The sequence below is a fragment of the Panicum virgatum genome, chromosome 7N (genome assembly GCF_016808335.1).
Source record: "Panicum virgatum strain AP13 chromosome 7N, P.virgatum_v5, whole genome shotgun sequence".
Classification (NCBI taxonomy): Eukaryota; Viridiplantae; Streptophyta; class Magnoliopsida; order Poales; family Poaceae; genus Panicum; species Panicum virgatum.
Window position 1 is genome coordinate 23776533 of NC_053151.1, and position 26209 is coordinate 23802741.

Genomic DNA, 26209 nt, shown 5'->3' on the forward strand with positions numbered 1-26209 from the left:
GGATGTGCTTCTAGCTGTTTCTGTATTTTTGTTATGGACATGTCATCATGTTATACTTATTTCGTTCTCATACATCACCTATTTCGTTCTCATTTGCGTATGTGTGTGAATTGCTATCTTATACTTTTCAAATTCATGTTTTTTACTAATGGTTTTTATTTGTATCCATATCTAAAACACATCTAATGGCCACACATCTAATGGCCACAGCAATTTATCCACAGCAGGGAGCCTGCCGCCCCCCTGCCGGGCGGCAGGCCCCCTGCCACCCAGTGGCGTGGCGGCAGGGGGCCTGCCGCCCGGCAGGGGGGCGGCAGGCTCCCGCCAAGGACTTCCGCGCAAATAATTTTTTTTTAATTTACATATAAGTCCCTGCTGCCCCGCTGCTGGGCGGCAGGCCCCGGGCGGCGGTACAAAACTGTAAATTGTGATATTGAAAATATATTTCTGTAAAAAATGTTTTTGAAAAATATAAAAATAAAAAAGGCGCAAAGCCAAGCCGGCCCAACTAGAAACCTAGGTTATGGTTGCCCCCGTCCCACTCACTACCAATCCCCCACCCCCACCCCGAGTCCCCGGCCGCCTCCCACGCCCAGTGCCAACCCGCCCCCGCAAGTCTGCTGCCGCCCCCGTCCCCGTCCGGCCACCGCCCCTCACCGGCGCACCCCCTACCCTGTCCCCCGGCCGCACGGCCGCTCCCAGTCCCGTCGTGTGCTGTCCGCATCCTGCGCCTCGCTGCTGCTCCCGCTCCTGTGCCATCCACAAGCAGATTGCTGGTGCTACCCCCAAATCCCCCCAGCGCCACCGCCGCCGCCGCCCCCAAACCCCCTGTCATCGGCGCCGCCCCCAAATCCCTCCCTGCCCCCATGGAGATTGGTCCGGTTGACCTCGCGCGAGGGTTCTCATGGTCACGGAGCCGAACTCCCCCAAGAAAGGCAGAGCCGCCGCCGCCGGTCGTCATGGTCGCTCCTGCCGTCCCGTGCGACCTCCTCCAACAACGGCAGCAGATCCAGGTAAACATCCTCCAGCCGCACTCCACAATATCCTCCGTATCACCTGTTAACCCTTCTTTTCCTCATCACTCCGTTCCCCTTCTTGCTAGATCTGCTGGAGAGGTGCCACTAGCAAGTATGCCGGGATCAGCGCCAACGGCGACCGTCCCGTACGCATCTACGCCAGCAGCATCTTCGATCTATTCCGCTTCAGCCATGCACGCCCCCTCGAGCAGGCCAAGAAGCTGTACGTTCTCATCCTAGTGTTCAAGGAGGCTCTGCCGTGCAAGATGTAGGACCTGCTGTTGGAGGCAGGGTTAAAAAAACCGGCCGGAACCGGTCCGGTAACCGCGGTTACCGGTCTAACCGGCCCGGACCGGTTCCGGTTCCGGCCGGTTTCAAACCGGCCCAAATTCAAATTTTAAATTTGAATTTCAAAACATGGAAAAATCCCAAAAAAATCTTAAAAATACTTCAAGTTGCAACGAATCTAATGGTGTCAAATTTTTTCAAATATTCGTTCATTTAGTATACTTTGCGAGCATTTGAAGTTAAACAAAAAAAATATGCATACAAAAGTATACAAATACAATGTAAAAGTAGTACAAAAGAGGGTTGGAGGGTTCATTTAGACTAAAACATATTATACAAACATTCATTTAGTATACTTTGCGGGCATTTGAATTTAAACTAAAAAAGAAAAAAAATTTGAATTTGGTCAGTTACCGTTCAAACCGACCGGTTACCACTCAAACCGACCGGTAACCGGTCAAACCGGACCGGTAAACCGGTCTAACCGGCCGGTTAGCCGTTCGAAACCGGTATAACTGCGGGTTTTGAATTCAAATTTGAGTTTAACCGGTTTTTACCGGTAACCGGTCCAACCGGTCCGGTTAACCGGAACCGGTGGCCGGCGGTTCGGTGGAATCGGTCGGATAAAAAAACCTTGGTTGGAGGATCTGTTGCAGGAAGTACAGGTGCTGATGGAGGCTTTGACATGCAAGATGGAGGACCTGCTATTCAGAGTAAGTTAGCATTCATATACATTTAACATTAGTTGGAAGACCTGCTGTTGTCGGAATCGTTGGCGTACATGTCCATTGTTCAGTGATGTACAGAATCGTTGGAGTATCACTTTAAACCTGCAAACAAGTACTGCATGTGCCATCGTTGGAGTAAACTGCAAATCCAGTAGTTAGCACTTGTTAACTGAAGCTCAGTTAACTTGCAAGTAGAAATTTTTTTTATCAGTATTGCTCTGTTAGGGCTGCAAGTAGGATGTCATGTTTCAGGATAGTTGTTTTTATAATTATTCAGATTAGGTCAGGTTGGTCATGTTAGCTTTCTATGCAAGTTTCAGTTTCAGAGTTAGCAATTGAGTAGGAGTATTTTTGTTAACTGAAGATCAGTCAAACTGCAAGTAGTTTTATTTTTCAGACAAACCTGCAACCTTAAAGTAGCATTTCTTTTTTCAGATATGGTCAACCTGCAAGTAGTATGTTCTTTTTCAGTTCTTTAGAACTGAAAGTAGATTTTTTTTCAGATATGGTCAACCTGCAAGTAGCATGTTCTTTTTCAGTTCTTTAGAACTGAAAGTAGTTTTTTTTTTTTCAGATAAACCTGCAACCTGAAAGTAGCATGTCTTTTTTCAGATATGGTCAACCTGCAAGTAGCATGTTCTTTTCAGATCAGTAGCACTTCAACTATTTTTGTTTAATAATTGTGCATTGAAGCTATGAACTAGTTTGTCAATGACTGAAACTAGTTGCATCTGTGATGGTAGATTTGTGTTTAGTAATTGTGCATTGAAGCTATGAACTGCTAGGAATTGGGCAGGATTTGTTCAAAGGAACAAGGCTCTCTTGCTCTTTATTTCTTAGGAAAAATTGCAAGGCTGCCCTTGTTTTGAAGTCCAACTACACATTTGCCCCTAATTCTTATTGTTAACACCTTACTATTTATTTTGCAGATGTCAAGTGATGAACTCTTGAGGCTGGAAATCAGTTAGCTGTTTAGAAATTATAACTGCATATAGTATACCTCACTACAAGGCTTTGTATGGATGGCGTGCTGAATATATGAATATATATTGTATGGACCACTCATTGAATCGAATATTTGTCTGGAATTACATTGGGACCTTGTTATGAATGAATGTTCTCATTGTATTGTACTAATTAAATTGCAATTAAATGAGCTTTTATTTTTTTTTTACAATTGACATTATCGCGTTGGATGGTCAGTCGGTAAAGAAGCTTGTAACATCAAACTGTCTGTCGGTATAACTTGTTACGAACAGTCCGTCGGCAAATGTTATTGTAACGGATAGTCTGTCGGCATAAACTTATACCCACGGACAGATCCCGTCGGTGCTAACCCGGACCGCAACCGTGGCCCCGACAACACCGTCGCCATTGCCGAATGATCCCAGTTCCGCTCTACCCTCAACCAAGTGGACCTAGATCGACTCCGGGATGGCAAGTGTCCTTGGCACAAGGACGCAAACCACACCGTCCGGGAGTGCCGAGCACTCTCCAACGGTGTCATCAAGGACGACGATCCCAAGCGACCCCGCCGCGACGACCGCGACAGACCGGGCGGTTCCAGAACCACCCGGGCGCGCCCACGGAGGCGCAACTCACCCAGGCGAGACGACGACGACCACAGGGAAGACTCCCTAGGTAACTTCCAGGAGGAAGACAGGGCCATCAACTTCATATACGGCGGCCCCAACAAGCCAACTTGTAGGCGCAAGCTCAAGCTGGACGACAGAGAAGTCAACCTGGTGTTCAAACACCCGGTTGAGCCGCTCCGGTGGTCGGAGACGCCGATCACCTTCGACCGCTGGGACCACTGGGTCCACCTGCCCAGGCCGGGTGCTTACCCCCTGGTGGTCAACCCGGTGGTGAGCCAGGTCCGCTTGGACAAAGTACTCGACGACGGTGGCAGCGCCCTCGACATCATCTTCGCCAGCACGCTCCGGGACATGGGATACGACATGGCGTCCTTGGTCCCATCCGACCAGGCCTTCTACGGCATCATCCCTGGAGCTGGTTCGACACCGGTCGGCCGCGCTACCCTCCCGGTCACCTTCGGCACCCGCGACAACTACCGCACCAAGTACATCAACTTCGAGGTGGCCGAGTTCGAGACTTCCTACACCGCCATCCTGGGAAGACCCTCCCTCACCAAGTTCATGTCGATACCCAACCACACGTATCTTCTCCTGAAGATGCCAGCTCCAAAGGGGGTCCTCTCAGTTTACGGAGACCTGCAGACCTCGTATGCGTGCGAGGCCAAGAACATCGAGCTCTATGACACCCTGGAGCGCTCCAGGAACTCGGTTCTTGTTGCTCATGCAACAAAGAACCTCCCGGCGGATCAGCTCTCCATCCCCGCCAAGGAGTCGACTTCCGAGTCGCAACTCACTCCAGCCGTGGCAACCAAGACCATCGTCCTCCGGGACGATGAACCGCACAAGACCGCCGTGATCGGGGCCAGCCTCGACTCGGTGTAGGAAGGCGCGCTCACATCCTTCCTCCCGGAGAATTGGGACATCTTCGCATGGAAGCCATCTGACATGCCTGGAGTCCCAAGGGAGGAGGCTGAGCACTCCTTAGATCTGGACAAGAAGGCGAAGCCCGTCAAGCAACGGCTTCGTCGCTTTGCGCAGGATTGAAAGGAGGCTATTAGGGTAGAAGTAACCCAGCTCCTAGCTGTCGATTTCATTAGAGAAGGCGCACACCCAGATTGGCTAGCAAACCCAGTCCTTGTAAAAAAGAAAAATGGCAAATGGAGAATGTGTGTTGACTATACAGATCTCAACAAACACTGCCCTAAGGACCCCTTTCCACTACCACGCATCGACCAAGTCGTTGACTCAACGGCCCGGTGCGTTCAACTCTCTTTTCTTGACTGCTACTCAGGGTACCACCAGATAGCCCTCAAGGAGTCGGATCAGGAGAAGACATCCTTCATCACCCCTTTCGGGGCCTACTGCTACAACACAATGACGTTCGGCCTCAAGAACGCCGGCGCAACCTACCAGAAGGCCATTCAGAGATGCCTCCAGGGGCAGATCGGGCACAATGCCGAGGCCTATGTCGATGATGTCGTCATCAAGACAAAGTGTAATGATCAGTTCATTACAGACCTCTCCGAGACATTTGAAAATCTCAGGAAATTCAAATGGAAACTCAACTCGACCAAGTGTGTGTTCGGTGTCCCGTCCGGAAAACTACTCGGCTTCATAGTCAGTAGCCGGGGCATCGAAGCCAACCCCACCAAGGTCAATGCCATCAGGTTCATGAAGCCTCCCAGGAGCCAAAAGGAACTGATGAAGCTTACAGGGTGCATGGCTGCCTTGAACCGGTTCATAAGCCGACTCGGCAACATAGGCCTGCCCTTCTTCAAACTTCTCCGGAAGTTTGACAAATTCGAGTGGAACAACGATGCTTCCAAGGCATTCCAGGAGCTTAAGGACTTCCTTACCTCACCACTCGTCCTGACGGCACCAGAAGATGGGGAGGTCCTCCTATTGTACATCGCCGCCACCACAAGTGTAGTAAGCACCGTCCTGGTTGTCGAACGCGACGAACCGGGACATATCTACAAGGTGCAACGACCCGTCTACTTCATCAGTGAAGTACTCGGTGAGTCCAAGGCACGCTATCCTCAAGTACAGAAGTTGTTGTACGCCATCCTCATCACGTCAAGGAATTTCCGCCACTACTTCCAAGCTCACAAGATCAAGGTGGCCTCATCATATCCACTGGGCGACATCCTCCACAACAAGGACGCCAACGGCTAAGTCGACAAATGGTCAGTTGAACTCAGCGCCTTCACAATTGAATTCATGCCGCACTCTACCATCAAGTCTCAGGCGTTGGCCGATTTTGTTGCCGAGTGGACCGAGATACAGGACCCTCCGCCCGACACCAGATCCGAGCACTGGATCATGTACTTCGACGATGCCCTCAACCGCGACGGAGCCGGTGCCGGAGTCATTTTCATCTCTCCAAAAGGTGAACAACTCAAATACATCCTCCAGCTACTTTTTAAAGCCGCCAACAACGCTGCCGAGTACGAAGCTCTCATTCACGGTCTCCGGATTGCTCTCACACTCGGAATCAAGCGCTTATTGGCGTACGACGACTCCAAAGTCGTCATACAGCAAGTTAACAAGGACTGGGAGTGCACCAAGGAGAAGATGGATGCCTACTGTAGGGAAATCAGAAAGCTTGAAGCCAAGTTTTATGTTTGGAGTTCCACCACGTCCCCAGGGACGACAACGTGGTAGCTAACGTCTTGTCCAAGCTCGGATCCAAGCGGTCTATCGTGCCACCCAGCGTGTTCGTTCAAGCACTGAGGACCCCCACGGTCAAAATCGAAGAGGAGCCTCCCACAAAGGCTGATTGGTCCCGGCCATAGGACAGGAGATCCTAACCCTCGATACCGACTGGCGCTCCCCGATCATCGACTTCATCAAGAACAACAAAAGCTATCCAAAGGACTAGGAACACGAAAAGCTTGCCCGCCGATCAAGCAACTACGTCGTTATAGGAACCGAGTTGTTCAGGCACTCGGCTTCCCCAGGAACCCTGTGTAAATGCATCACATAGGAAGAAGGAGTCCGACTTCTCAGCGATATCCACTCGGGTATCTGCGGCAACCATGTGGGTGCATCCACCCTCGTGGGGAAAGCCTTTCGTTCAGGCTTCTACTGGCCTACGGCTCTGGCCGATGCCAAGAACATTGTCAGACGATGTCCCGGGTGCCAATTCTTCTCCAAGCAGTAGCATGTCCCGGCTCAGTCCTTGCGGACCATACCACCATCCTGGCCCTTTGCTTGTTGGGGACTTGACTTGGTAGGACCTCTCAAGACGGCCGGTGGCGGATATAGTCATATATTCGTGGCTATCGACAAATTCACAAAATGGATCGAGGTCAAGCCGGTGACAGCCACTACAGCAGCCAAGGCAGCCGAGTTCATCGAGGAGATATCACATCGATTCAGGGTGCCCAACCGGATCATCACTGATCTGGGTACTTCATTCACGAGCGCCAAGTTCTGGGACTACTACCAAGAAAGCTGCATCGACATCTACTATGCCTCTATGGCTCATCCCAGGTGCAATGGCCAAGTCGAAAGGGCCAACGGCTTGATCCTCCAGGGGCTCAAAGCCAGAATTTTCGATCCGATCGAAAAATACGGAGCAAAGTGGCTCCAAGAACTACCCAGAGTAGTTTGGGGACTTCGTACACAAAGAAGTCGGGCCACCGGCTACTCACCATTCTTCATGGTGTACGGTTCTGAAGCAGTCTTGCCATCAGACATTGCTTTTGGTGCTCCGCGCACCCAAAACTACGACGAGAACGAGGCTGAGGCAACTCAATACACGGACATCGACTCGGCAGAGGAGCACCGCCTGACGGCCTCCATCCAGCACGAGAGATATGAGCAGCAGCTCGGGCGCTATCATGATCGCAACGTTCACGAGCGTGACTTCAATGTTGGCGACCTGGTTCTTCGACGAATCTAGTCGACCACCGGCACTCACAAGCTATCTTCCCTGTGGGAAGGCCCCTTTATAGTCAGTGGGATATTGGTTCCTGGAACCTACCACCTACAGAGGCCAGACGGTACAGACGTGGGCAACCCATGGAACATTGAGCACCTACACCGCTTCTATCCGTAGAAGCATAGGAAATGCAAAGTTATGTACCTATCTACTCATTTAATAAAGTTCGTTATATTATCAATATTGCATATTACTTGACCTTGTTCTTTACCGAGTCGTTCTCAATACGCTCGGGGGCTACGTCTCGGCCATCCAGCCAGCCCCTACTCGGAATCCGACCAGTCGGACAAGAACAACCCGGTTCGTCTTTCCTGAACATAGCCGAGTACGTCCAGGAACCACTCTGTGTCACCCTGACCTAACGAGCACATTGATGATCCACTCTCAAGCGCCACCAAAAGGGCTCAGAGTCTGCTTTCCACCTACTCGGCAAATTCAGAAAAGAACTCGGATCGTGGGCTTAAACATAAACATTAAAATTCAAACATTATTTACATAAATATTGTTTCAATCGGTTAACACTGACCAATTCCCCTTGCAGCAAAAAGGAACGAAACAAGTTCCTGGAGACCGGCAGCCTACAACTCGGCGACGATGCGCTCGGCGATCTCCAGGACGGAGGCGTGGTTGACTTTCCACTCATTATCTGAGCATTCCTCCGGGATGCCGTCCCCCACTGGACCCAGGTCCGCCTTGAGGAGATGGGTCCTTACAAGACCCAGGGTGTGCCGAATTGCGTCCTTGGCGGCTCCTCGGATGCAAGCCTCCAGTCGGCCACGGGACGCCTCTAGCCTCTCGGCTGGACCTTCGGCGGCAGCCACACCTTCGGGCTCAAAAGCCCCGAGCAACGCCTCCAGAGGTCCGCTCAGGCAGTCCAACGTCGCCCGGCCTTGCGCAACCTGTTCCTCACAATCTGCAAAAGCACCCGACTGGGTCAGCCCAAACCGAAGAACACAGCAACAAGAGCATGGCATATGATTTTCGGATCATACCTTTCCGAGCCTCCCTTTCCAGGTGAAGCTTCTCCTCGGTGGCGGCCTCCCGCGCTTCGGCCGCTTCCCGGAGCTTCTGCAGCTCCTCGTTGGCCTTGGTGCAGGCCTCCAGCTCTAAACAAACGTAAGTCAGAGACCAAGCAGCGCACAAAGTACTCGGACGACGCGACTCCGACTACATACCGCGCTTCTCCTTGCCCAGAGCTTCCTCAGCCTTGACCTTGTCGGCCTCCAGAAGGCGGCTCCATGCCTCCAGCTCGGCCACCTTGGCCTCGAGCCCCGCCACACGCCCGAGAGCGGCGCTCCCCCGGGCCAGCTCCTGGGCGGCCTGCTAGGACATATCTACCAGAGCCTGGCAAAGGCACAGGTGTTACACGGCAACAACACCCAGAACAAGTTGGATTCAAATAAAAGGCAGGAGACTTACCCCGATAAGTTCCCGGGCGATCTTGGCGGATTCAGCAAATTTAACGGAGACAGTTCCGTATTCCTTCTCGACCTCGCCCTGCTCGGCCTTCCACCTCGATGGTGGGGGCCTCACCCCCTCCAGGGGCTCGGCTTGGGCCCTCCCCACTTTGATGGCCGGGACCTGGACGGTCCTGACCTCCTCGAGGGCGGGGACATCGAGGGCCCCGACTTGAGGGTCCACCGCCCCCTCGTCGCGGGGGCGGACCCTGCACCTCCACGTCATGAGGAGGAGAGGAGACCCAGTTCCTGTCCTCCTCCTCCTCCTCGTGGCGGGCTCGGCTCCTCGCCGGGCTCGCCATCGGCGAAGTCAGCTTCGGGGCATCATTGGAGCCGCCCTCATTGGACGACTCCTCCGCCTTCCTCTTGGCACCGATAAGCGTCACCCTCCTGCAACAACAACAAAGGCACTCAGAAAAGGATTCCAGCAATCAAAATACAAGAAAGAACAGCTTCAAGACGGAGAAACTTACTCGGCGCTACGACGCACCGGGAACTTCAGGCTCAATGGCGCAGTCGGAGGCGTCCCGGAGCCGGCGCGCGGGGACGCCATCTCCCCGCGCAGCTGGCCCAGCGACTGGGCTGCCTCTTCTTCAACCTTGGGGCCGGCTGATGCCGACCCCACCTCAGTAACGGCCAGGGGTGCCGATGCCCCCCGGACCTTGCTCGTCCCCTTGCGGGTCAATCTCTTCACGGCTTGTTGCGCCACCGCCGACCCAGCTTTCGATAGCTAGATCTTCCTGACGGCGCGGCGCGTCTTCCTCCCCAGGGCGCCAGACGGCGGCGGCCCTGAGGCTTCGGTGATCTCCACCTCTGGCTCGCTCCCCATGGAGGAGTCGGAGGAGATTTCGGCCTCCTCGTCTGCCAGCTGTTGCACCTCAGCAGGAGCTGGGGCATCCTTTCTAGGGTCCCCCTCAGGCAACGGGGCGGGGGACCAGTACTCCAATACCTTGGCCTGCAGAAGCGCCGAGTTGTTTTACATCCCAACAGGTGCACTCGGAAAAATAGAGCAAAAAAATAGAGAAAACGACCCAGAGCGAACAAAAACAACTCGGCAAGATCCAAGATTTCTTACGGCGTCGGTCGGCCGCTTCAAGCAGTGGGCTTTGGGGCAGCCCTTATCTCGGATCTGCCCTGCCATGATGCGGGCGACCCGGTTCGCGACCTCCTCCCGGGGAACCTTGCGCTCGTTTCCCCGGGTGGGGTCTCGGTGACCCCAATACTCGAAGGCCGGGTGGACCCTTTCCTGAATCGGCTGCGTGAGCCGCCTACAGAAGGAGATGGCCACCGCGGCCCCCGTCAGGCCCCGCGCCGACAAGTCGGCGATCTTGGCGAGGAGGCACTCCACCTGCGCCATCTCCTCGGCGGCCGACGGCTCCTCCCAGCATGCCTTGTATTCCGGCGTGTGGCCAGTGCGCGTCAGGAGGTAGGGCGCCGGGTTCGCCACCACGAACCATTCCCTCGTCCACCCCTTGTTGGTGTCGCGGAGCTCGAAGTCAGGGTAGACGCTTCCCTGGCAAAGTGAGAAGGCGGCCCCGCCCACAACGTTCCGGCGAGCGTTGGACGGGTGCCCCTTGAGGCGGTACAGAGCCCGCCATAAATTGAAGTGGGGAGCGATCCCCAAGTATCCCTCACACAGATGAATGAAGATCGCAATATGGACGATCGAATTTGGCTTGAGATGAGCTACCTCGAGCCCGTAGAAGTGAAGAAGCCCGCGGAAAATGCTCCCACGGGCAACCCGAAGCCCTTCTCATAGAAGGACGAGAATTCCTCCCCATAGCAGCACCGCCACCCGGAGACCTACTTCTCCGGGAGGAGGCCACGTTCGACGAGGTCCTGGATGTCGCTCTCCTAGAGCGAGCACTTCTGCCAGGACGACGATGGCGGTGGGGCATTCTCGGAGCCCCTGAGGTCGAAGATCCTGATGCAACAGGCGAGGGGGCCATGGCGGTGGCGGAGGAGCTCAGGCAAGGAGAAGAAATTGCAAGAAAGAAGAAGGCCGAGAGCTCTAGAGATTCGCCGAGTCGGTTTATGTGGCAGAAAGCTCTGGAGTGCTCGGGAACGGGGTGGCTGCTCCGCGCCGCCTATCCCCCGTTTAAATATCAAGGGCCCTACAATGGGCAGATCCGAAATCAATAGCCAGATCTCCTCGGGTTGGAGATCTGCGGCAGAGAAGGCGGGGTAAACGGTAACTTCCTTTTTACCGTTGCCCCTGACAACCCCGCTCCCCTGTCAGCCCGACAGATCCGCGCGGTGAGTAACGGTTGGATTTTTAACCCCGATGCGAATATGCTCGGAATATTCCTACAGTGAACCCGATGTGTCTCCGTGACCTAGCTAGGGCCTCGGGGCCCGGACGCTGCGACTACCCGGTGTGTCTCCGTGACCCAGCTAGGGCCTCAGGATCCGGACGCCACGACTACCCGGCGCGTCTCCGTGACTCCGCCAGTAACCCTGCTCGGGGGCTGGGCGCCGCAAACGACCCGGCATGTCTCCTGACCCAGCCAGGGCATCAGGGCCCGGACACCGCGACTGCCCGACGTGTCTCCGTGACTCAGCCAGGGCCTTAGGGCCAGGACGCCGCGGCTACTCGGCGCATCTCTGTGACTCTGCTAGTAACCCTGCTCGGGGGCTGGGCACCGCAAACGACCCGGCGTGTTTCCGTGACCCAGCCAGGGCCTTAGGGCCAGGACGCCGCGACTACCCGGCGTGTCTCCGTGACCCAACCAGGGCCTCAGGGCTCGGACGCCGCGACTACTCGGTGTGTCTCCGTGACCCAGCCAGGGCCTCAGGGCCAGGACACCGCGACAACCCGGCGTGTCTCCGTGACCCAGCCAGGGCCTCAGGGCCCGGACGCCGCGATTACCCGGTGCGTCTCCGTGACTTCGCCAGTGACCCTACTCGGGCGGCTGGGCGCCGAAAACCACTCCATGTGTCCCTATGATGCATCAATGGCTTCAGGGCCTACGCGTATGGAACGAATTGCGATCTCAGGGTCGGATTAGTCAAGTCAAGACTGGTTGGAACGATTGCCCTAGGGTGGTCGAGTGCGTTCGCAAGCATATGGTGAAGGTTGGGTACCCAGGTATCCGGACAATTGAGTTAAAGATCATTTCTTTGACCCTCGAAAAGCTTCTTCGAAACCTTCTAAGGCTCGGGGGCTACACCCAACGGGTGCGCTTAGGGGCGCATCCCGTTCAGCGCTAACAAAACAAGACCGATGACCATCATGAGCACCGAAGGACTTCGTTCAGACTACCACAAAGTTCGACTCGGCCCTCCGGCGCTCGGGGGCTTGACGGAGGTAGATCTATATACCTCCCTACCGAGTGGGGTCCCCGGAACCCGGGTGGCTACCCTACTCGGTGACTCGGCTACAACTACTCGGCGTACGGGACTCGGCCGTGCGCGGAAAGGATCTCCAGAAGATCAGGACGAGAGGCTCCAACTAGAGACCCGGATATCTAGGGATCTTAACCGACCTCCTTCCTTGTAAAACAACCCGAGTATATCATTCCTTGTACCCCTACGTCTCCTGGGCTATATAAGGGAGACGTAGGCCATCCCATAGACTCTCTCGACTTTCTCCACCTTTACGCAGCATCCTGCAAACCATAATACAACCACAAACACAGGACGTAGGATATTACGCACATCGTGGCCCGAACCTGTCTAAGTCCCTGCGTCTTCGTGTTACCATTGAGCTCTTGGTCCTGAGATCCCCGTCCTGAAACTCTACCGCCGGGTACACCCCTGGTGGATTGGCCGGAATAACAATCCGACAGAAAGAGACCTGGTAGCCAACTTGTTCAGAAAGAAAATAGAATGGCGCCCATGTAGAAGAAGAAGTCTATTTTTTGGGAGCTACCATATTGGGAAGTTTTAGATGTTCGTCATGCAATTGACGTGATGCACCTCACGAAGAATCTTTGCGTCAACCAGAGAAGGAAAGCATGTTTGACTACTTGAGCAGTATCAAGATTCCATATGGATACTTGTCCAATATAAATTGGCAGAGAAGAAATTAACAAATCTAAAGTCCCATGACTGCCACATGCTTATCACCGAACTTCTTCCGGTTGTGCTGTGGGGGACTCTGCCTGACAACATCCGGTTAACCATCGTGAAGCTATGTGCCTTCCTCAACGCAGTTTCTCAGAAGGTAATTGACCCTGACAAACTGATAAAGCTGAAAAACGATGTGGCGCAATGCCTTGTTGGCTTTGAGCTGATATTTCCACCCTCTTTCTTCAACATCATGACACATCTTCTAGTGCACCTTGTGAAAGAGATTGATATCCTCGGACCAGTATTCTTACACAACATGTTGCCCTTCGAAAGGTTCATGGGGGTACTAAAGAAATGTGTTCGTAATTGAGCTCGTCCAGAAGGAAGCATCGCTAGTGCCTACGGAACTGAGGAGGTCATTGACTTTTGTGTTGACTTTATTGATGACCTTAAACCAATTGGGGTCCCTGAATCACGATATGAGGGGAGACTAAATGGAAATGGTACATTAGGAAAGAAATCATATGTCTGCACAAATGATTTCTCATTCAAGAAAGTGCATTATGCGGTTCTTCAACAATCATCCTTGGTGGACCCGTGTATCGAGGAACACAAGAAGATTCTGCTCTCCGAATTCCCGAAAATGTCTGAGGCATGGATTACACATGAGCACATGAATACTTTCGATAGCTGGTTGCGGAAGCATCTAATGCATAACTTGGATATAAGTGAACAACTGTTCTTATTGGCTAGGGGACCATCTTGGAATATCTTAACATACCAAGGGTACGAGATAAATAGAAACACATTTTATACGATAGCCTAAGATAAAAAGAGTACCAACCAAAACAGCAGTGTCCGTATGGATGCCACGGACAATAATGGAAAAAAGGACACATATTACGGCTGCATTAAAGAGATATGGGAGCTGCATTACGGTCCCAATTTCAAGGTGCCTCTATTTTGCTGCCAATGGGCTAAGCTATCTGGAAGAGGGGTAACAAAAGATTAGTATGGGATGACAATAGTTAATCTCAACAATCTTGGGTATAGAGATGAGCCATTTGTCCTACCCCAGGATGTCGCTCAGGTTTCCTATGTTAAGGACATGTCCAGCAAGCCAAAGAAGGGGATAAACAAGCAAAAGGATGAGCCTAAGCGACACATAGTTCTATCAAGGAAGAGAAACATCGTTGGAGTGGAGGACAAGATAGACTTCTCAAAAGAATATAACAATTTTGTTGCAATTCCACCTTTCGAAGTAAATGCTGATCCATGCATCCTGCTAGCCAATGATGATGCTCATACTTGCGTCAGTGATCATAATCAAGGGACATTTGTGAAGAGAAAGTCTGTTACCGTACAGTAGCTCCTGATCCTTGATGTACTTGAATCATTTTATACTATTCTGTAAAATAGTAATGACAATTCAAATACTTTTATTATATATGTATTGTACCATTATTCTTTATGTGTTATATATATGTATATATATATCATTTTTTATATTTTTCACTTAATTATCAGACTCATTTAATTTTCATACAATGATATCGATTACTCAACTAATTATATTTATTTCATGAAATTACATTCATATTAACACACTATACTCTCTCACTAACACACACTATCTCACTAACACACACTATCTCACAAACTCACAAACTACTTATTACTCCCATGAAATGGCTTAATTTTATGTAAAACTCACTTTTAAAACGTTAATATCGTGATAGAATCCATTTTCTGTTGAAAAGCAATAGTTTGAAAAAATTTATTCACCTAATACATTTTTGCATGGTCAAAATAAAAAATATAATATGAACAAAGTTATATATTTAGTTGACCAATCACTTGAATGAAAATTAAACATTTTTGTTGTGTATATCAAGTCTATATACAATAAGAAATTTTGTTCCATAATTTTTGGATCCATAATTTTTTTTACTCAAGTAATAAATGAAAGCCTATTTTAAAAGGTAAGTAAAAAGAAACAAATGAAAAAAGATTTGGCGGGAAGGAGGGTAAACGGCCCCTTTTGTCTCCGGTGGTAGATCCACCCAGGACTAAAGGTGGGCCGCAGGCCGGGAAATTCCCGGCCCGCCAAAAAAACACCTTTTCTCCCGGGAGAAGCCACGACCCGGGACAAAAGGCCATTTAGTCTTGAGTGGTGGCTTCACCCGGGACAAAAGCCCCCCCCCCCCTTTTGTCCCGGGTGAAGACAATACCTAGGACTAAATGGCCTTTTGTCCCGGGTTGTGGCTTCTCTCGGGACAAAAGCCCCCCGCCCCAATATATCTCCCTTCTTCCTCCCCCCCTTCTCCAACACTTGGTGATTTTCTTGATCTGTGCTCCGCCGCCGTCGTCCCCTGCTCCCACCGCGCCTCTTGCTCGCCGCCGCCGCCGTCCCCAAGCGCCGCCGACCTCCGCCGCCAGAGGTCGTGCCACCCGAGCTCCGCCACCCCACCGCGCCGTCAGTCCCGAGCTCCGCCGTCCCCGAGCACCATCGACGTCCCCCATCCTGTCCCCGAGCTCCACCGCCCCACCGCGCCGTCGTCCCTGATCTCCGCCGTCCCCGAGCCCCCGCCCCGAGCGCCGTTGTCCTCCTCCTCCCCACGCGCCGCTCGCGCCGTCGTCCACCGTTGCGTGCCGCTCGAGCCGTCGTTGTCCTCCTGTGAGCGAGGTCCCGGCTGCTGTCGTCCTCCTCTGAGCGAGGTCCCGGCCGTCGTCGTTCTCCTCCTCGTGCCGTACGTGCGGGCTGTGCCGCCGTGCTCCCGGCCGTGCACCGCCCGCAGCCCTAACAACCTTATTTTTTTAACTGCGGTTTTGTTTAACTGAAATTTGATTAACTGCAATTTTTTACTGAAATTTGATCAACTGAATATTTATGTATATGAAATTTGATTAACTGAATATGTATGTGTACGAACTTTGATTAACTGAATATGTATGTGTACGAACTTTGATTAACTGAATATGTATGTGTACGAAATTTGATTAACTGAATATGTATGTGTATGAAATTTGATTAACAGATTTTTTAACTGAAATTTGATTTACTGAATGTGTATGTGTATAACATATGTGTATGACATATGTACGGAGCATTAAATTGATTCGTCCATGGATCGATCGGCACTTAGTTAAATTATTGATAGAATATTTCATATATAGAATATTTCATGTATATTTCTTGAATTACTTAGAGAATATTTCTCGACCTCGTCCATCGATCGGTACTTAGTGAAGTTATCGATAGAATATTTCATGTATATTTCTTGAATTACTTAGAGAATATTTCTCGACCTCGTCCATCGATCGGTACTTAGTGAAGTTATCGATAGAATATTTCATGTATATTTCTTGAATTACTTAGAGAATATTTCTCGACCTCGTTCATCGATCGGTACTTAGTGAAATTATCGATAGAATATTTTATGTATACTTCTTGAATCACTTAGAGAATATTTCTCGACCCCGTCCATCGATCGGTACTTAGTCGATCGGTACTTAGTGAAATTATTGATAGAATATTTCTCGATGGAAGATGTTGTATAATACGGAAGTGTTTTCATGTAGTCTAGGTCATAAATCATCAAGTTTAAATAAAATAATACATACACTGGCCAATAGTGTTCTTAGATTTCTTGGTTGAGAATCCTAAACTCATGCATCGACGAACACCTTCAGGATCCATACCTCCTCCATCATCTGTGAAACTCCCATGTTAGCAGAAATTACTATAGGAAAGACTCTAATCTACCCCATCCTGTCCAACTGATTATATTCCACTTATAAAAAAACTAATTGTATTCCAACAACAAACTTTATACTGGATTTTGATTTTTTTTTAGTACCTTGGAAAACTAGCATTGGGCTATTGTCTTTCGAATTGATGCTTTTATCCACTTTTATGAACGTTGCACCATTGTTTATCTGAGACAATGTCAAAAAATAGTTACTGCCATCGCAACATATACCAATAACAAACTGAGAAAATTCAGCTAGTTTTGAGCGAAATGTATTAAGTTTTCAGAAGATACTACAAACCTCATCCACTGCATTGTCAAGAAGTTCAGCTATAGCTGCAACAGAAACAAGAAGAAACAAACTTTAAGGGAATATTGACAGGTCACACAGATATCTCGAACAGAAGAGATAAAGAATGCCATCTCTGAATCATCTAGCTGTAACTATTTTTCCAATAGAACACCATTTGGGATGAATCTGTTACGGGAAGTTGTTGAATTGCCAGAACTCTTAGAAAGTTAGAAATGCTAAATTGCCATTTATGGAAAAGAAAACTAGAGCACAATTTGCATCGGATCTATTAGTTCCAGCATGATCATTACACATTGGATTATGAATAAGTTCCACACTCAGCGGAAGTCACAAAAAAGCTTTGTACATAATATAATCAGGCACAATTACACAAAACAGGAAACACTGCAGTGTTTCCCTAACGCATTCCCATCGATCAGGGGACTACTCTTACGTTTATCTCATTTGGCACAACAGACTCATCAAATAATATAAGTACCAAAGTTACATAATCAGCTAAAAATTTCTTCCATCAAGATCAACTACGATTGCTGTGTGCAGCAGCAACAGTGCCATACCAACATCAATCAGGGGATGAGTCTTTCAGTTGCAGAATATTCTCCCCCTCGACCTAACAATAATAAGAATGAAACCCTATACTGTAGAACCGACGCCCTGGGTTCCCAGTTCAACACCACAGCAGCAATACCCAAAGAATCATGGAACAGGCTAGAGAAACAGCGTTGTATCACCAACCTCCGAAAGTGTCACGAGCCAAATAACTACCGGCGTCACACTCGGCAAGCGGCGGCGGAAGCACGCCGGACGGAACAGAGGAAGAACGAGAGAGGTGTTTAGGTTTTCTGATTATCGATGTCCTCCCCCTAGAGTCAGGTTTCACTTACATAGTCTTGGCCTGTGGGCCGAATAGACATGGGCTCTTAGGCCCGATAACAGGCACGCAGGCCCGGTGATATGTCAGGACGTCACATGCCCTTCCCCTTAAAACACAGCTTGCCCTCAAGCTGTGGCTGCTGACGAAGACATCTGAATATCATGGAGCTTCTCCCAAGTGGCCCACTCATCAGGAAGATGTGCCCACCGTACCAGCGCAAAGGGTACTGTCGCGCCACCAACCTTCCTCAACTCCGAGCGCAACAACTTCATAGGTTCAAACACCTTGTCAGATGCAAGCATGAGAAGTACAGAGTCAGGATTTACCACCGTGTCAGGAGGCAATGCTTTCTTCAGCTGGGAGACGTGAACCACCGGATGAACATGACTATCCGCTGGGAGCTGAAGTTTATAGGCGACCTTCCCAACGCGCTGCAGCACCAGATAAGGACCAAAATATTTGAAACTCAGCTTCTGATTAGTGCGCCGCGCCACCGATAGCTGAACATAAGGCTGGAGTTTAAGATAAACCCAGTCCCCCACAGCAAACTCTCGTTCCAAACGGTGTTTGTCAGCCTGCTGTTTCATACGATGTTGAGCACGCTGTAAATTGTCCCGTATCACTTGCTGCATGAGTGATCGGTCCGACAACCACTGAGCCAAGTCCTGACTGGAGCACTGATCAGTCGCCATAATGCCAAAATGCCTAGGAGAATGGCCATAGAGAACTTCAAATGGTGATTTGCCCAATGCGGAGTGGAATGTAGTATTGTACCAAAACTCGGCTAAGGCTAGCCAATGAGACCACTTCTTGGGGCATGCATGGACCATACATCGCAGATATGTTTCGAGGCATTGATTCAATCGTTCCGTTTGCCCATCGGTCTGTGGATGATAAGAGGAACTCATGTTGAGTGTGGTGTCAGTCAACTTGAATAGCTCCTGCCAGAGAGAGCTAGTGAACACCCGATCCCTATCTGATATGATAATTTGGGGCAGACCATGCAGCTTATAGACGTGGTTGATAAACAATTGAGCCACGGTGAGAGCCGTAAATGGATGAGACATAGGAATGAAATGACCATACTTGGTAAATTTGTCAATGACGACCAAGATTGTGTCAAACTGCTGGGACTTGGGTAACCCTTCCACAAAATCCAAGCTAATTATTGTCCAAGCTTGAGTGGGTATAGGAAGGGGCTGTAGAGTACCTGGGGTTCTGGTGTGCTCCACTTTTGCTTGTTTACACACACTGCAAGCTGCAACATAGTTACGGATGTCCTGTTTCATGTGGGGCCAAGCGAACAAAGCCTTGACCTTTTGATAAGTTGCCGTCATTCCACTATGACCACCCAGCCCACTAGAATGCAGGGCCAATAATACTGCTTGATGAGCTGCAGCATGAGAACCGAGCCATATCTTCCCTTTAAACCTGATCAATCCATCAGCTAATGTAAAACCTTGATCATTATAGCCAGTGATACTGAGTTCAGTGAGCAGCTGCTGAGTATGAGGATCCTTGTTGTATCCCTCTGTTATGATCTCCAACCACCTTGGTTTGCTTGCTGATATTGCGGAGAGCTCTAGTGGAGGTGACTGTCTAGACAGAGAGTCTGCAGCTTTGTTTTCCAAACCCTTTTTGTATACAACTCGATACTGTAAGCCTATTAATTTGAGGAAGGCCTTGTGCTGCATGCCTTGATGAATCTTATGCTCCCCCAAATGAGTAAGACTTTTATGATCTGTTGCTATAGTGAATTCCTTATGCTGCAAGTAGGATCGCCATTTCTCCACTGCCAACAAGATTGCCAAACACTCCTTTTCGTATGTTGACATAGCTCGAGCTCGAGGCCCTAAAGCCTTGCTGAGATAGGCTATAGGATGCCCTTGTTGAGTGAGGACAGCACCAATTCCAGCATTGGAGGCGTCGGTTTCAATAGTGAAAGACCTCGAAAAGTCAGGCATTTGCAAGACCGGTGCGGAGATTAAAGCTTTCTTTAAGGAATCAAAGGCAGCTTGATGTGTAGGAGTCCAAATGAATGGAACATTCTTTTTCAACAAATCCGATAAGGGACGGCTGAGAACACCATAACCTTGAATAAACTTGCGGTAATATCTAGACAGCCCCAAAAAACCACGCAGTTGCTTCACATTTGTTGGTGTGATCCAGTGCTGGATAGCAGCTATCTTGGAGGGATCGGTGCTGACTCCCTCAGACCCAATGATGTGGCCTAAGTACTCAAGCTGTTGTCTGGCAAATGAACACTTAGATGGCTTGATTAGCAGCTTGTTATCCCTGAGAATATCAAGGACAACAGATAGATGTTGTCTGTGTTCCTCCAGGGACTTGCTATATATGAGAATGTCGTCAACAAACACTAACACACACTTTCTCAATAATGGAGAGAAGATGGTATTCATGATAGCCTGGAAAGTGGCCGGTGCATTGGTCAACCCAAATGGCATGACCCTGAATTCCCAGTGACCATTGTGAGTGCGAAACGCTGTCTTGAATTCATCAGCTTCCACCAACCTTATCTGATGATAACTAGACCATAAGTCCAGTTTGGTGAACCATTTAGCTCCATACAGCTCGTCCAACAGCTCATCCACGATAGGCAACGGATATTTGTTCTTAATTGTAATGGCATTCAGATGGCGGTAATCAATACAAAAGCGCCATGTACCGTCTTTCTTCTTCACCAAAAGGACTGGAGATGCGAAAGGGCTGGTGCTCGGCTTTATTACCCCATTGTTCAGCATCTCAGTGATCTGGTGCTCAATCTCATCCTTTTGAGTGGGGGAGTACCGATATGGCTTGATGTTCACCGGTTTTGTTCCAGGCAGCAGATCAATCTGATGATCAAACACCCTCTTGGGTGGGAGAGAAGTGGGTTCTTTGAATAAATCCTTGTTAGAGTCCAGAACTGACTGTATGGCAGCTGGAATAGCAGCATCTTGTGGTTGTTCAGCTACTGCACACAGTTGAACCAGCTGTGCAAAATTACCCTTCCGCAAAATACCTTGCAATTTCTTGGACAAAAGCTTGGTGCATGATGTTGTATTATCCTTGACTCCCCGCAGGGTGATTCTTTTACCATGATGTGTGCATCTGATGGATTTCCTCTTCCAGTCCACCCACATGGGACTAAATTCCTCTAGCCACTCCATGCCCAAAATCATGTCATAACACTGTATGTTGAGCAGTTTCAAGTTTGTGGTGAAGGTGTGTCCTTGTGTCCACCAGGACAGAGCAGGAGCTACTTTGGATGTTGTTAATTTACCACCATTGGCCACTGTGACAGCTGTAACAGGGATGTCCGCCAATGGACACTTCAGTTGCTGAGCAAGAGTTTCACTGATGAAATTGGAAGAGCTGCCTGAATCCACTAAAATCAGAATTTCCTTGCCCCCGATTTGGCCCTGCAAACGTATGGTTTTCTTGCCCATAGTTCCAGCAGCTGCCCAGTGAGACAAACTCATCAGATTGTCCTCAGTCGCTGCTATGAGTACTTGCTTCTGAGTGATCATCTTCCTGATCTATCTGAATCACTTCCAACAATTCCTCCAGTACATGCAAGGGTACATGTTTGGGACACTTGTGATTGGGTCCATATCTGGCACCACACTTGAAACATTCTCCTCTCACCTTCCGCTGAGCTCTGAGAGAATCAAATTTAGAAGCCCCCTGGGGTTTAGCTGATGATTTTTCCTCTGTAGGTGCAGCCCCTAAAACACCCTTATCCGCTGATGATGAGGGTCTCTCAGGATTAACACTACCACCAGTATAATGTCTTGCATTTCTGACAGAATAACGCTTCTGATTATGCTCCAGCATCTCCTCCTGCATAAGGGCGAGTGACAAAGCCGCATCAACAGTTCTCGGCTTATGTAACATTAATGCATTTCGAATCTGTGGCTTTAGCCCTTCCACAAATTTGGTGGCAAAGAAAATATCATCTAGAGCTTCATTATGCATGAGGACTTTATGCATAGATTCATTAAAAGTGGTGTGGTAAGAAGTGACATCTTCAGTTTGACGACACTGCAAGATGTCCTTCATGTGATGGTGATAATTATCTTTACCATACTTATTGACTAAAGCTACACACAACTCAGCCCAAGTTTCAACAGAGTGTTGTGCTTCATATGTTTGCAACCACCTAGCAGCTGTAGTGTTAAAGTGCATGGTGGCAAAAGGAGACCACATATGTGCAGGGACCTTAAACAAATGAAAGTACTTCTCAGCCTTATCTTTCCACAATTTAGGATCTATGCCATCAAATCTAGGGAAATCAGTTTTGGGCAAACGGTACTCCTTAGTGTGTGGTGACAAAGGCAAATTCACAGTAGGACTACAATAGGGCTGGTCCGGCGGGGGATGCTCACCCGTGACCAGGGCAGGATGCAGGGCAAGAGCCCCGGCATCACGACCCTGGTGATTCTGTAGTGGACGGTGGCCGTTGGCCTGCACCTCTTCCTCGCGCGTCGGTGCATTGGTGGAGACGAGAACCGGATGTGATTCCAGCGTCTCCACACGCGACGTCAGGTCTCTCACGGACTGGTAGGCGTCCAGGAGTCCCTTGTCCACCGATGGGCGCCATCGGTTGAACCCCTCCATGAGCGTGAGGAGGTTATCCAGCTTCTTGTCGATGGAGTCGAACTTGTCTTCGACGGCTGCGACACGCGAGGTCACCGCCGCCAGATCGTCCTCTGTCTTTGTCATCCGCGCCGTGAGGGTGGGTCCTCGACCACGCGCCAAGTGGTGGATATGCGGGAGGGGAATTGGGGATTTATGGTGGATTGGAGAGGGTGTGGCTGGTGATGGTTGGTTGCTTGTCGGGGCTAATAAGCTCGGTTAAATTGCTCGCATCGCACGGCCAACCACGCCGAAATCCACAAGATCGAGAGCAAATCAGGAGAAAAATTTCCCCCCAAATTCGCCCCCAAATCAAGAAATCGCGATGGGATTTTAGGGCCTGCTCCACGAATCCGCAATCGAACCTTGCTCTGAATACCAAATGTCACGAGCCAAATAACTACCGGCGTCACGCTCGGCAAGCGGCGGCGGAAGCACGCCGGACGGAACAGAGGAAGAACGAGAGAGGTGTTTAGGTTTTCTGATTATCGATGTCCTCCCCCTAGAGTCAGGTTTCACTTACATAGTCTTGGCCTGTGGGCCGAATAGACATGGGCTCTTAGGCCCGATAACAGGCACGCAGGCCCGGTGATATGTCAGGACGTCACAGAAAGCCCACTTGTGGGAAGTTGTGTTGGTGTGGAGGAACTTAGGGTGCACGCGGGCGCGGTCGAAGTCCCCTGTCTCTAGGGCATCTGACACCAAAAAACAACACCATGAGCAAGCAGCAACACGAAAAGGATGGCGAAATCGATGAAGAGAGAGGAACCTTGGAACTCGTGGGAGGGGGCGGTGGGGGCCTCGTACGCGCCGGCCTTCCAGAAACTGCGGAAATCAAGGACTCGACCCCCTCCGCCGCCGCTTGAACCGCCGGTCATAGCTACCGGCATTGGTACTACCTGCAGGCCCTTGCAAGTTAGGGTTAGCACATAGCAAGTAGGCCTGGGCACCCAGATAATTCGGGAAAATCGGGTCGGGTAATTAAAAACTTTGGTAATGAGAATCGCTACCCGAAATCCACCCGAAAAAGAGGGACGTGAGGCGCGGAGGGCCGCCGGTTGCCGCGCTGGGCGAGGGGCAAGGCCGCGAGCGGCGGGCGGCCGCGCGGTAGGCCGAGGGCGGCGAGCCGGCGAGGGGCGCAGCGTGGAGGCCACCTACGGGCGGCGGTGCGTTGGCCGCTCGGGGAGCCTGCTCGGGCGGCGGATGGCGGCGTGGGGAGTTTGGGTGGGGACTCGTAAGGACGTGTTAATTTTAGAACTGCAGTTGGAATTGGCTTGGAGTTTTTAGAGTTTTTTAAGATTTTGTTTAGTTGCAAAATTCAAAATTTCAAAATTAGCACGTCAAAAGATAATCTTACATGCATTGAGTATTAAATCTATACTAGCAGGATGCCCGTGCATTGCCACGGAGATATAAATTTGCATATATATATATATATATATATATATATATATATATATATATATATATATATATATATATATATATATATATATATATATATATATGAGACTATCAACTTTGTGTTGTGCCCTCGCCAGACATTGATTGTTCGGATTTCGATTGGGATTCTGATTGACTTGTCCGATTCCGATTAGGACTTTGATTGATTATCCATGTTTCGATTAAAATTCGAATTAACGGACCAAAAATCATTATTTACTTTAGAAATTGTATATCGTATTACTCATGAAACACCAATTCTATGTAGTTTTGGACTTTTGGTTCTTCCGAGTCCACCTGTCAATGACACGTAATGGACCAAAAGTCAATGTACCACAAAAACGCTCCGCTCTTTATAAATAGGTAAAATTAAAGATATAGTAGAGATATATATAACAAGAATGCACACACATTGCTACGGGTCAATTACATAAAAAGAAACCCCTCAAATTTGAAAATCACATATCAATTTTGATGCCTACTATGAAATCCACCATTTTTAATTCTATCATGCTTCCATTAAAAAAATAATTGCTTGAAGGATATAAATTTACCGTCATTTGAATTATTCTATTTCCTATTTTTTATAAGGATTCTAAGTGCCTCTTAATTTGATTTTGGAAAAGAATATAACTCATCTGTAACAGAAATTAAGAATGAAAATAAATTATTTGACCCCAAAATATGGCTCCTTTAATTCAATCAAGACCTCATGCTCTTTCAAGTTTCCGCTAATGGCTTCCATCTCCGAGATCCCCCAGATACGGCGATAGCCTCAGTTTTCCTCTACGCCATCATTTCGGTTTGCAGTTTGCAATTTGTTTTTTATTCCCTTTCCACTATAACCTTTAGGTGCTTAGGAGCTCAACCCAGCATGATTTGCTTAAGTCCCATGAGCAATCCTAATCCTACTAGCATAATCAACATGGAAACCGGCAGGATCCCCCTTAAGGCCTCAAACATGACTTCAGATTGGTCCCTTACTTTTAGATATTGGCCGAATGTCACTCCAGGATGGAGGAATTGGTTCCGCAGGGAAGCAGGCGTTTATCGAGCTGACCGGGAGCAATATGATATCAGCCAATGCCTAAACTTATCTTTATCCGAGATGGTTAAGAATGAGCCGATGCTTATATCGGCTTCCTTCTTCGGGTCTGATGCCATCAACGCCTTCCTGTTTGGTCATGGCCCAATGACCCCAACCCTACTATATGTTATGATGCTGACTAGCTTGAACATCACTACACCCGACCGATCTTTTGATTTCTTGGACAAGGCTTCCTTCAAGATAGAGACCAGAACCATCGACGGGTGGAAAGGATATATCACCAAGAACATGAAAACTGGTTATGTGTCACTCAGGGAACACACTGCCTTCCTCAACATGTGGCTGGAGATATTCATCTTTTGTGGCAAAACAGTAGGCCCCACGAACAATACTCTCAAGATGACAGAAACTCTAGCTAGTGGAAATCAAGCCCCCCTCGGCAAGCACTTGCTTGGATCAGTTTATCATTTGCTCCACCAAGTATCGGCCAGACTCAGGGCCGATCAGTCAATCTCTAATCTTGGAGGCCCCTAGTGGTTCATCCAATTATGGCTGAACATGTACATGCACAAGGCCATGGGAGTTAAACTGTCAAAAATGTCCTTCCCATCAGAAGAGTTTGATGAGGGAGAAAACCCAATCTCCCACCGATGCACCTCCTTTGCTGAAGCAGCAATAATGATTGCCAATGACCCCAATGTCTTTGGCAAAATTGACTTCTTCAGATATTTCTATAATGGATTTACTGAGGATTCCACCATTTGGTTCGCATATCATGATGACAATAAGGAATATGAGAATCCAGTCAAGTTTCACCTTGATTCTTGGAAGAATGATGAAGAGGCCACAAACATCATGAGAGAAATTATATCCCCAAAAATCTTGCCTGCCAACTTTACTTCTGGGAAGAGCACAATTGGCTATGAGTTTTACTACACGTCAGTAGTAGCCATACAATTGGGATTTGTTCAAGTGCCACCTCTTCCTTATTTTACCGATAAAGTTCAGGCAAGGAACTCGATCGGCAATGCCCTTGCATACAATCGGCTGAAGAATCCGAAACCTGACACTGATATGCCACGGCTAGCCGATTGGCAAGT

General features: G+C 49.3%; 2 long non-coding RNA genes across 2 annotated transcripts; one reads left to right on the forward strand and one right to left on the reverse strand.

Annotated features, from left to right (window-relative positions):
• The first annotated feature begins 1942 nt into the window (after positions 1-1942).
• LOC120680447 lies at positions 1943-3200 on the forward strand. The gene is made up of 2 exons (XR_005677673.1): positions 1943-2017; positions 2962-3200. It is a non-coding gene; the product is annotated as an uncharacterized LOC120680447 (long non-coding RNA).
• Positions 3201-16626: 13426 nt separating this feature from the next.
• On the reverse strand, positions 16627-17141 carry LOC120684026. Its single transcript, XR_005679034.1, has 3 exons — positions 17095-17141; positions 16902-16980; positions 16627-16755 (listed from the first exon to the last, which is right to left on the reverse strand). It is a non-coding gene; the product is annotated as an uncharacterized LOC120684026 (long non-coding RNA).
• Between the last annotated feature and the right edge of the window lie 9068 nt (positions 17142-26209).